At 47.2% G+C, this 8082-nt stretch overlaps 1 long non-coding RNA gene across 1 annotated transcript in view; it reads left to right on the top strand.

Moving 5' to 3' along the window:
- Window positions 1–544: 544 nt before the first annotated feature.
- LOC108446203 overlaps window positions 545–8082 on the top strand; it is an 8538-nt gene continuing 1000 nt past the window's right edge. The window contains exons 1-3 of the long non-coding RNA XR_001861327.1: window positions 545–690; window positions 3669–5042; window positions 6406–6508. This is a non-coding gene — a long non-coding RNA (uncharacterized LOC108446203). The remainder of the gene's footprint in view (window positions 691–3668; window positions 5043–6405; window positions 6509–8082) is intronic.

The raw sequence follows: 8082 nt of genomic DNA, 5'->3' as shown, positions 1-8082 counted from the left end.
GCTCTCTGTTTTCTCAAAAAAAAAAAAAAAAAAATCTCTCCAGCCCCCTGCTGTCCTGGCTGCAGCAGGACGCCGGCTGGAGCGCGGCACCACAGCGGGACGTGTCCATCAGCAGCAGGGAACCTGGTGGTTTAATATCCCCAGAACCTTCTGTGGTGCTCTTGGGTTTTCACAGCCAGTCTAATAGTGGTGTTCAAAATAATTGCTATAGAGGGAAAATGTGTCTTATCACAGGGAGCAGCACACGGACAATGGAAGCATTTCAGAGCATATTTTTAGGACAGAAAAAAAACCCAATCTAAATCTTATGCTTTTTCATCATATGCCTTGAGCAGTGAAAAGTGGGGAAAAGGGATCAGCGTTTTTGCTGGTTGGATGGGGCTGTGAGAGACATGGTCTGGCAGAAGGTGTCCCTGGGGTCAGCAGGGGCCAGGGCAGCAGATGCACCCAGCAGGAGCCGCAGTGGTTTTGCCTCTCCTTGGTGCCCGCTTGGGAAAGTCAAACGTTTATGTGTAACCTAAAAGAAAAGCTGTTCTGCTGGTGTGAGCTATTGGGTAATAAAATGAGGAAAGGCACTGCAGTCAATAAAAGTAAATTAATAACTAGAGACAACAAACCCTGTTTCTCTGACTGGCATAAAGCAATCCTGTGCTGAAGGAAGAAAAAATGTCACCGTTTATGAGGAGGCAGGTAAGTCCAAGAGGAATGGACCATAGCATTTTGTTGGATATTTGTGATCAGAACTTTTTCTTCCTAAACCTGTGGGGTTTATTCACAGCACAAGCCAAGGAGCTCCACAGAGCAGAGGAGATCCAGAGCCCCTCGGCACGGTGGGTGCTGCCCACAGTCAGTGCAGGGCTGCCCACACCTGCCCTTGCAGTTGTACTGCTCATGCAGCACAAATTAGGAGGCTTAATTATTTCAGTAGAGGTTAATTACATTAGTCACTACAACAAATCTCCCGTTCATGCCATGCTTTCCACTTCATTTAATTCATTAGCCCCTGTGACAGTAGATTTCTGCATAGAACTGCTCCTTTATGTCCCCATGTCCCTTCCTAGAGTGATCCTCCATGTTGGCCCTTCACTTGCTTTTGCTCTTATTCCTCTCAGTGTTCCTGGTGACAGTGACAAAGTGGTTTGGTGGGAGCAGGTGGGAGCAGCCTGGGCCATGCTCTGCCCCAGGTGAAGGGGGTGGGTAGAGCAGCGCTGTGCCCATCTCAGCATCGGGTCCTGGCCCTGCAGGGACAGGCTGTGAACCCCACACTGCGTGTGCCCTGTGCTGGAGCTGAGCAGATGGTGACTCTGGATCGTGCACGTCATCCCCTTCCCTCGCTGTGTACATCACCCCCTTTCTCTGCTGTGTTTGTCATCCCCTTCCCTCGCTGCATCTTTGCTCAAAACCAGCACTTGCAGATAAGTGTCGTCTCCCACCTGCCAAGCAGGGTACCGTGCTGTGCTGGTCTTTGCCCGTGAGCCTGCTCCCTGCTGACTGCCCTGGTACCAGACTGTCCATCATGGGAAAATTCAGCCGGCTGTGCACCCCTTGCAATGATTCTGAAGGAGCCGTTCCTCACAGTTTAATGTGTTTCTGTAAATGGCAGAGTGAAGTTCTTGGATAGCATTTAATTAGTTTTACTGTGCCTTCCCTACTCGGCAGAGATGTATCATAATAGCTGAAGGATTCATAAAAAAACATGTTTTAATCAGAAATTCAAATGCAAACCAAGACAGAACAACAAAGATCTGAAAATAAAACCAGAATTTTAAAAACTGCCCCTATGAAACTCAGTGCCACAGGCACATGGTGCTGCTGTTAGAAGCAAACCTGTGAGCTGCTCTTGTGAGCCGGAAGCCCCAGGTCTGACCCAGCTAATGCTGGATTGCACAGTTAATCCTCTGGGGACGTGGTGATGTTGGGAAGGGCATTGGCCAGGCTTCTCCATAGGCTCAGTGACTGTGTAAAGCTGGTCCCAAATTATGGTGATCTTGGTGCACACTGTCATTCATTGAAGCATGTTTGTCATACCCTGGGCTGAGCCCAGAGTTTAATATGTGGCCGCTGTCAAGGTGCCCAGAGCAAACCTGTGTGGGCTGTACAGGAAGGGTGTTTGCCTTTCCAAGGCTTTCCAGGGCTGCCAAAGCCCGGGGAACAGGAGCTCTGTGCTACCACCTGGCTCCATCTCTCCTTGTTCTATTTTGTTTTTAAACTTAGTTCATTCCTCTATCACTGCACCTGGGAATTCATCATTCATGTGTCTCCAGCTTCTCCAGCCCCCTGCACACAGCGTAGGGAGAGATTTCTACAGTCGTGTAGCCCCAGTGCCCAAATTGTGGCTGCTGACATGTGCAAGGGGGAAGTGAGACATTTCCCACCTGTTCAGCTAGTTTGCGGCTTGGTGGGATATTTCCTATTTTTAACCGTAGCTGCAGTTTAAGGAATAAATTTGTGAAGTCAAACATAAGGTAACAACCAAAGGAAATAGTTTTTTAGCTGCAGATCTGTCTGATTTAGTACCTGGTGAACATTTTCTTTAGCATAATGATCCTTCTTAGGGTGCATGAAAAAACCTGCAGTAATGAACAGACACTGTTCCCAGTTTTCAATCTCATCAGCAGCATTTTGCTATCATTAACCTGAGCATGATAAATTGCTTATAAAACAGATATTTGTTTGTTGGGCATTAGCAGGTCTAGTTGTGAGGAGGGATGTGGAATTTGGTCTACAGAGTTTTGCATCATGAGTATGAATTGTGTGTGGTTCTGACGCTGGAGGTCAAGCCAGTGTAAATCAAGGAAATATTTCCAGATTTTAATCTGAATCGAGACTTAGGGATTTAAAGATATTTAAACTCCCAGCCAGGTGTTTACTTGGGCTAGGAAACAATCAGCCTTGTTGTCTGCAGGTGGAGGGACCTTCCACAGAGGTGGAAGCTGCTCTGGCTGTTGCAGGTAAAACTCTATCCTCTCTCCTCTCCTTTCTGATATTTTAGCACTTTTCTTCTGGCCAGGCTTTTGGCAATGCTGCCTGGCATTTTTGTCCACGTGTGCCAGCCCCCATGGCTGCTGGCATCCTGCTCGGAGTGCTGCAGAACCAGAGCCCAGCCGGGATGCTCACTGGGATGCCAGCCTTGGCTGGGAGCACTGGAGTGGCACACAGAGCGCTTCAGCTGCCAGAAAATTAGATTCATTTATTTGGAAATCTGTGGTACACAAAGCACTTTAATAACCACATTCATCTACAGGCCACATCAGGAGAAACAGTACTGCCTGTTCCCTCTTGGATGCCAGTTTGTGGGGAATGCTGTTGCTAACGTTTAGCAGGAGCTCCAGGTCACCTTGATACAATCAAGCTAAGACATATTTTAATGGCTGTTTAATTAGATTTACCATAGGGAAGGTGCCACAGAAGAAGGCTGCATTTCTGCTTCCAGTGCTTGAGATGGTGGCTGGTTTAAATAAAAATGCAGATAAAAGGCTGCAAGTGATAGACAAGAACGAGGGGTTTTTTTACCCCTGTTCAAGATAATTTTTTACCTTCATTTGAGGGATGTGTCTGCTCTTTCCTTGCACTTGCAGGGCTGGAAAATCTCACACCCCCGCAGAGTGATGCTGTTTTCTGCCTGCCACAAAAATGCAGGTTCTCCCCAATGTGTGATTTTCTTTTAGGTGACCTGAGCTTTGAGCACCTCACTGGAAGGCTCCCACACTCCTCAGAAGCTGCCCGTGTCGTAAAGCAGAAGAGAAGGAATCCATCTGATTTCCAGCAGCAATATCCAAATGTTATGGCAAACTGGTCCCTGTATGAGAGAACAAACAGCTCATGTTCATCTCACACCAATTTTGATTCCTTGATGAGGCTGTGGGAGACTCCAAGGAGCATTTTGTAAAGTGGCCAGTTGCTCCTCCATAGGAAATAAAACATTGAAACATATTGCTATAAAGGATATGACATCTCTCCCAATGGATTTATTAAGAAGACCACAAGAGTAAAGAGTTATAAAACCTGATCCAGTCGGCAGTTCAAGCTGTGTAATTGATATCTATTATTTCCCATTGACTGCTCTGCACAACTTTGCTTTCTGTAGCATCAACAGATTCTGCCTCTGAGCTGCTGGGGCTCGGCAGAGAGCAAAGCCAATAGCAAACCTGGGGTATGAATCCCAGGAGAGAGATGAGATGGTTTTCCTCAATTTCTTCCCATAAATACACACCTTTATCCTAATTTACACAGTTTCTCAAGTCACTACATTTGCACAGGGCAATACAAATCCACTGTGGCTTTGCTGAAGCAGAGATTGGGCATCAGTTTGGTTTCCCGAATGATACAATTTCTCCTCATCTGCTTCATTTCACGGCAATTTTATATTCTTTACAGAAATAGGGTTGTTATAGTAATGAACTTACTGAAACAAAACAGGCAGAAAAGGGCCATCCCCACAAGTGAAGATTTATCCTGTGCCAGAGTAACCCCAGCTTGTTCCAGGCCCATCAGTGTCTGTCTGTCCTGATCGTTTGTCTGTCAGCTGGTAGGAACAGCACATTGCTACTCAGTGCTTCCTCAGGTGATTTCAATATTACACTTATTTTTGGTGGATGTTAGAGCAATCAAGAATAACTGAGAGACTGATAGTAACTGGGAGCTGGCTGTCCCAAGGGCTGGTGTCTGCTCCCAGGTGCTGCAGGATCCCTGAGGAGGCTGAACCCAAGGAAGGGCCACGTGCCTGTGCCAGCCTCCTGCCCGTGCCCCCGCACAGGTCAGCATTAGGCAAACTCATAACTTTCCCCTTATTTCTCAAAGCTGTTCTATGCTACTGACCTCCTGCCCCTGCCTCCTGCAAATCATTTGCTTTTCCAGATGCTTCACTAACTTGTACTATTTCTGTTGGCTTTTTTTTTTTTTCTTTCTCCTTATCCCACCTCAAGAAGGAGAGGGATTACCTCATTTCCACTGCCTTGGAAATAAATCCTCATTATGGATTTGTACCTGGGGAGGAAGAAGCTGATTTCCACTCCCAGCCAGTTCTGGGCAGATATTTGAAGGTAATTGTTCAGTCCAGTGACATCTCACTTGTCTAGTAACCATAAAGAACACTTTTATTGGAGCTGGGCTTGGGGTTGGGACTACTGAGAAGATATTTATGGGGAAGATGTCATTTCAGAAGACTAGAATATGGACATCAAATTCATGTTTTTATTTTAAGGTGGAGCAAAGGGAAGGACCTAACATGGGATAAATGTCTGAGTGCTGGTGGGGGGGCTCATTCCCAGCCCGGGTGGCTGCACTGCCGAGAGTGCAGCTGCCTCCTCACAGTGCTCACTGGGTTGCTTCAGGTTTGTTCAAAATCGTCCTCTGAGGTGGTTAAACCCAGCAGTAGCTTTTCCCTCACACTGTAGTTGTGAAAACTGATGTGAACTAGCAGCCATGAGTGGTGTTTTTACTCAGGATCCAGAAGGTACGTCTAGGTTCTGCCTACCTAAACATGCTGCAACACAAGGCTGAAATGACAGTGTCATGAGGCCCTTTTTTCCTGGCTAATTGCTGCAGGATGAAATAAGGGTCAGAATAAAATGTGGTTATCTGCTAAATGGTTATTGCACCCAGCTGCCAGGCTGTTTGCTGCAGCCCAGATTATATTGACTGTGGCAGCTTTTGGATGCTCCAACTCAGGGCAGAATTGCACAGTGATTTCTCTGGACTTTGACAGAGCTGGGGCTGAGCTTCTGCCACAGAGCCATCAGTGATGGACTAGACAAAAATAAACAAACAGCCCATGAGAACTTTCTAGAGGAGAAATCGCTTGGTTCAGTGTTGCAGATTTACCCCAAGATACACCCAGATGAGCAGAGGTGTGTGACAGACGTCCCAAGTTCTGAGGCTCTGGAGCTCTGGCACTCACAGTGTCTTTGTGAATGTGCCCTGCACTGCTCTGCTGCAGCTTTGGAGGTGCAGGGACCCCTCAGCCACCCGCTCAGCATCCAGCTGGTGGTGAAACTTTGATGAAAGTTCCTTAATGATTGATGAAGAATGGCATCAAATTAACACAACTCATTACACTGTGAGAGCACAGTTGTTTAGCACTTGATGCTTCAGGGCAGTGAGTTCTCACACCACAAGCTTCTCCCCAGCCTCTGATCCCACCTGTGGAAGAAGACACAAGGATTTGTTTGTACAGGTCCTGATCCCAGTGAACTGGAGAGAACGTAAACCAGACTGAAGTGCCAAAACCAAACGTTGTAGAGGAGTCTTGGCCATGCTGGAAGCATGCAGCAGCCTGTTGCCCCAAGGGGCTCAAGCCACTGAAAAAAACCCTTCCTGTGTCTGTAACACCCGGGGCCATGGGAGCAGGGATTGGGAAGGCATGATGTCTGGTAATTAGCTGCTGTCTTGCATGATTGATTTCAGGAGCTCTTTTCTCGTGCTGCCAGTCTTGTTGAACATTTTCTGCTTCTGCCTGATACCACTGCCCCGAGCAGGGCGGGTGATGAACCAGCGGCTGCGGCTGTCGGTGAGGTGCCTTCCTGCTGTGCTCGGGGGGGATCTCAGGTGCTGCACATGTCCTGGGGCTGAACATTGTCCAGTACAGAACCAGCAAAGGAGATGGAGCCACAGGGAGTGCAGGGAGGAACATTCCCTGTTCAGTGTCCTCACTCCAGAGCTCCTTGGCTCTGTCCAACCTACAGCTGCCTGGGACTGTGCTTCGGCCCTGAGCCGTAGCCTCTGGCAAATCTGTGGACTGTCTGACAGCAGGCAGGAATGGTAACAAAAAGAAGCAATTATCTTCAGTGTCTTTGATTCCCTTCACTTTTTTTAGAGGTCCAGAAATGGAAAAACAATAGAAAAACATCAGAGCTGCATCTCAGTGCCTGTGCCACGGTGATGGCACCGGGGATGTGGCCTCGGGCCCTTCAAAGCCTCTGCAATCACCTCTTTACTTAAACTGTTGCGACTTTGTGTTGTCCAAGGCCTGTATAACTTTGCCTTTTTCTAACAGCCTGTACATAAGAGGAGCGAGCATTAGAAAGGTGTAAAGCTGGGTATTTTAAAGTTAAACTGAATCCCAGTCATGGTTTCCTTCCCATGGAGCAGTTTTATATATAAAGAAGATTATAGATTAAGTTATGTTTGACTGACAGATTTAAATTGAGGCTTCTTTCTGCAGCCTCCACATCCATGCTCTAAATAGGAGGCTTGGGATTAGGGCCATTAAATTACTTAGTTTATTGGAAAAATAAAATATCAGGAACAGATGAAAATGAAAAGAGAGAGAAATGCAAACTGAATGAGTGCTAAAAAATTATTAAGGTAAGGTAGCAAATGAAATAGAATAGCACTAAAACTAGATGGCATGTAAGAAATTCTCCAAGTGGCAGTGTTGAGGATTTGGGCTTTCAAACTGTGGAGTTAAAGACAGGTGAGCTTGATATTGCCAAGAGCTGCTCCATGCGCCCAGGCTGCCCAGTGCTCAGCTGTCTGCCTGTGGGGATGGGAGAGGGATGGAGAAAACTAAAAGCAGGTCATGGATGGAGCTAATCCTCCAGCTGTGCCCCAGCAGTGGGTGGTGGGTGAGTGGCCTCGGTCCTGCTCCAAGAGTGGCAGTTCCCATGTCTCCCCCAAATCCAGGCAGAGATGGGTTTCTGTCTGCTGGCTTTGGATAACTTCTTGTGACCTCTCTGAGCCTTTGTACCTGTATTGCCTCCTTCCCTCCTGCCAGTAATTACTTACAAGGCCATGGAGAGAGATCAAACCCTGACCTCTCCTTCAGATCCTTGAAATGGCCTCTTACTGCACCCTCGAGTCTCCTTAAAGGAAACAAAACAAACTGCTGCAGATGATTGCAGGTAAAGCTATACTCCTGAGGAGCTGCCTTTTCTAGATAGCCCTGTATATGAGGAGTGAAACATTTCCTGGAGATTTGATTTCATCTCAGGTCTGGGGAAATTCTGCTGTTCCACACACAATCCATCAACACCTGCCCAGAGAGGAGCAGTAAATTAATCTTCTTCTGGAGCAGCAGTGCAAACTGCCTTCCCTGCACATGGAAAAGAGCCAGATTTGGGTCAAAGGAGCGGCTTTCAGCTA

This window comes from Corvus brachyrhynchos, unplaced genomic scaffold (assembly GCF_000691975.1).
Source record: "Corvus brachyrhynchos isolate BGI_N302 unplaced genomic scaffold, ASM69197v1 scaffold150, whole genome shotgun sequence".
Classification (NCBI taxonomy): Eukaryota; Metazoa; Chordata; class Aves; order Passeriformes; family Corvidae; genus Corvus; species Corvus brachyrhynchos.
This window is presented reverse-complemented; position numbering and strand designations above follow the sequence as displayed.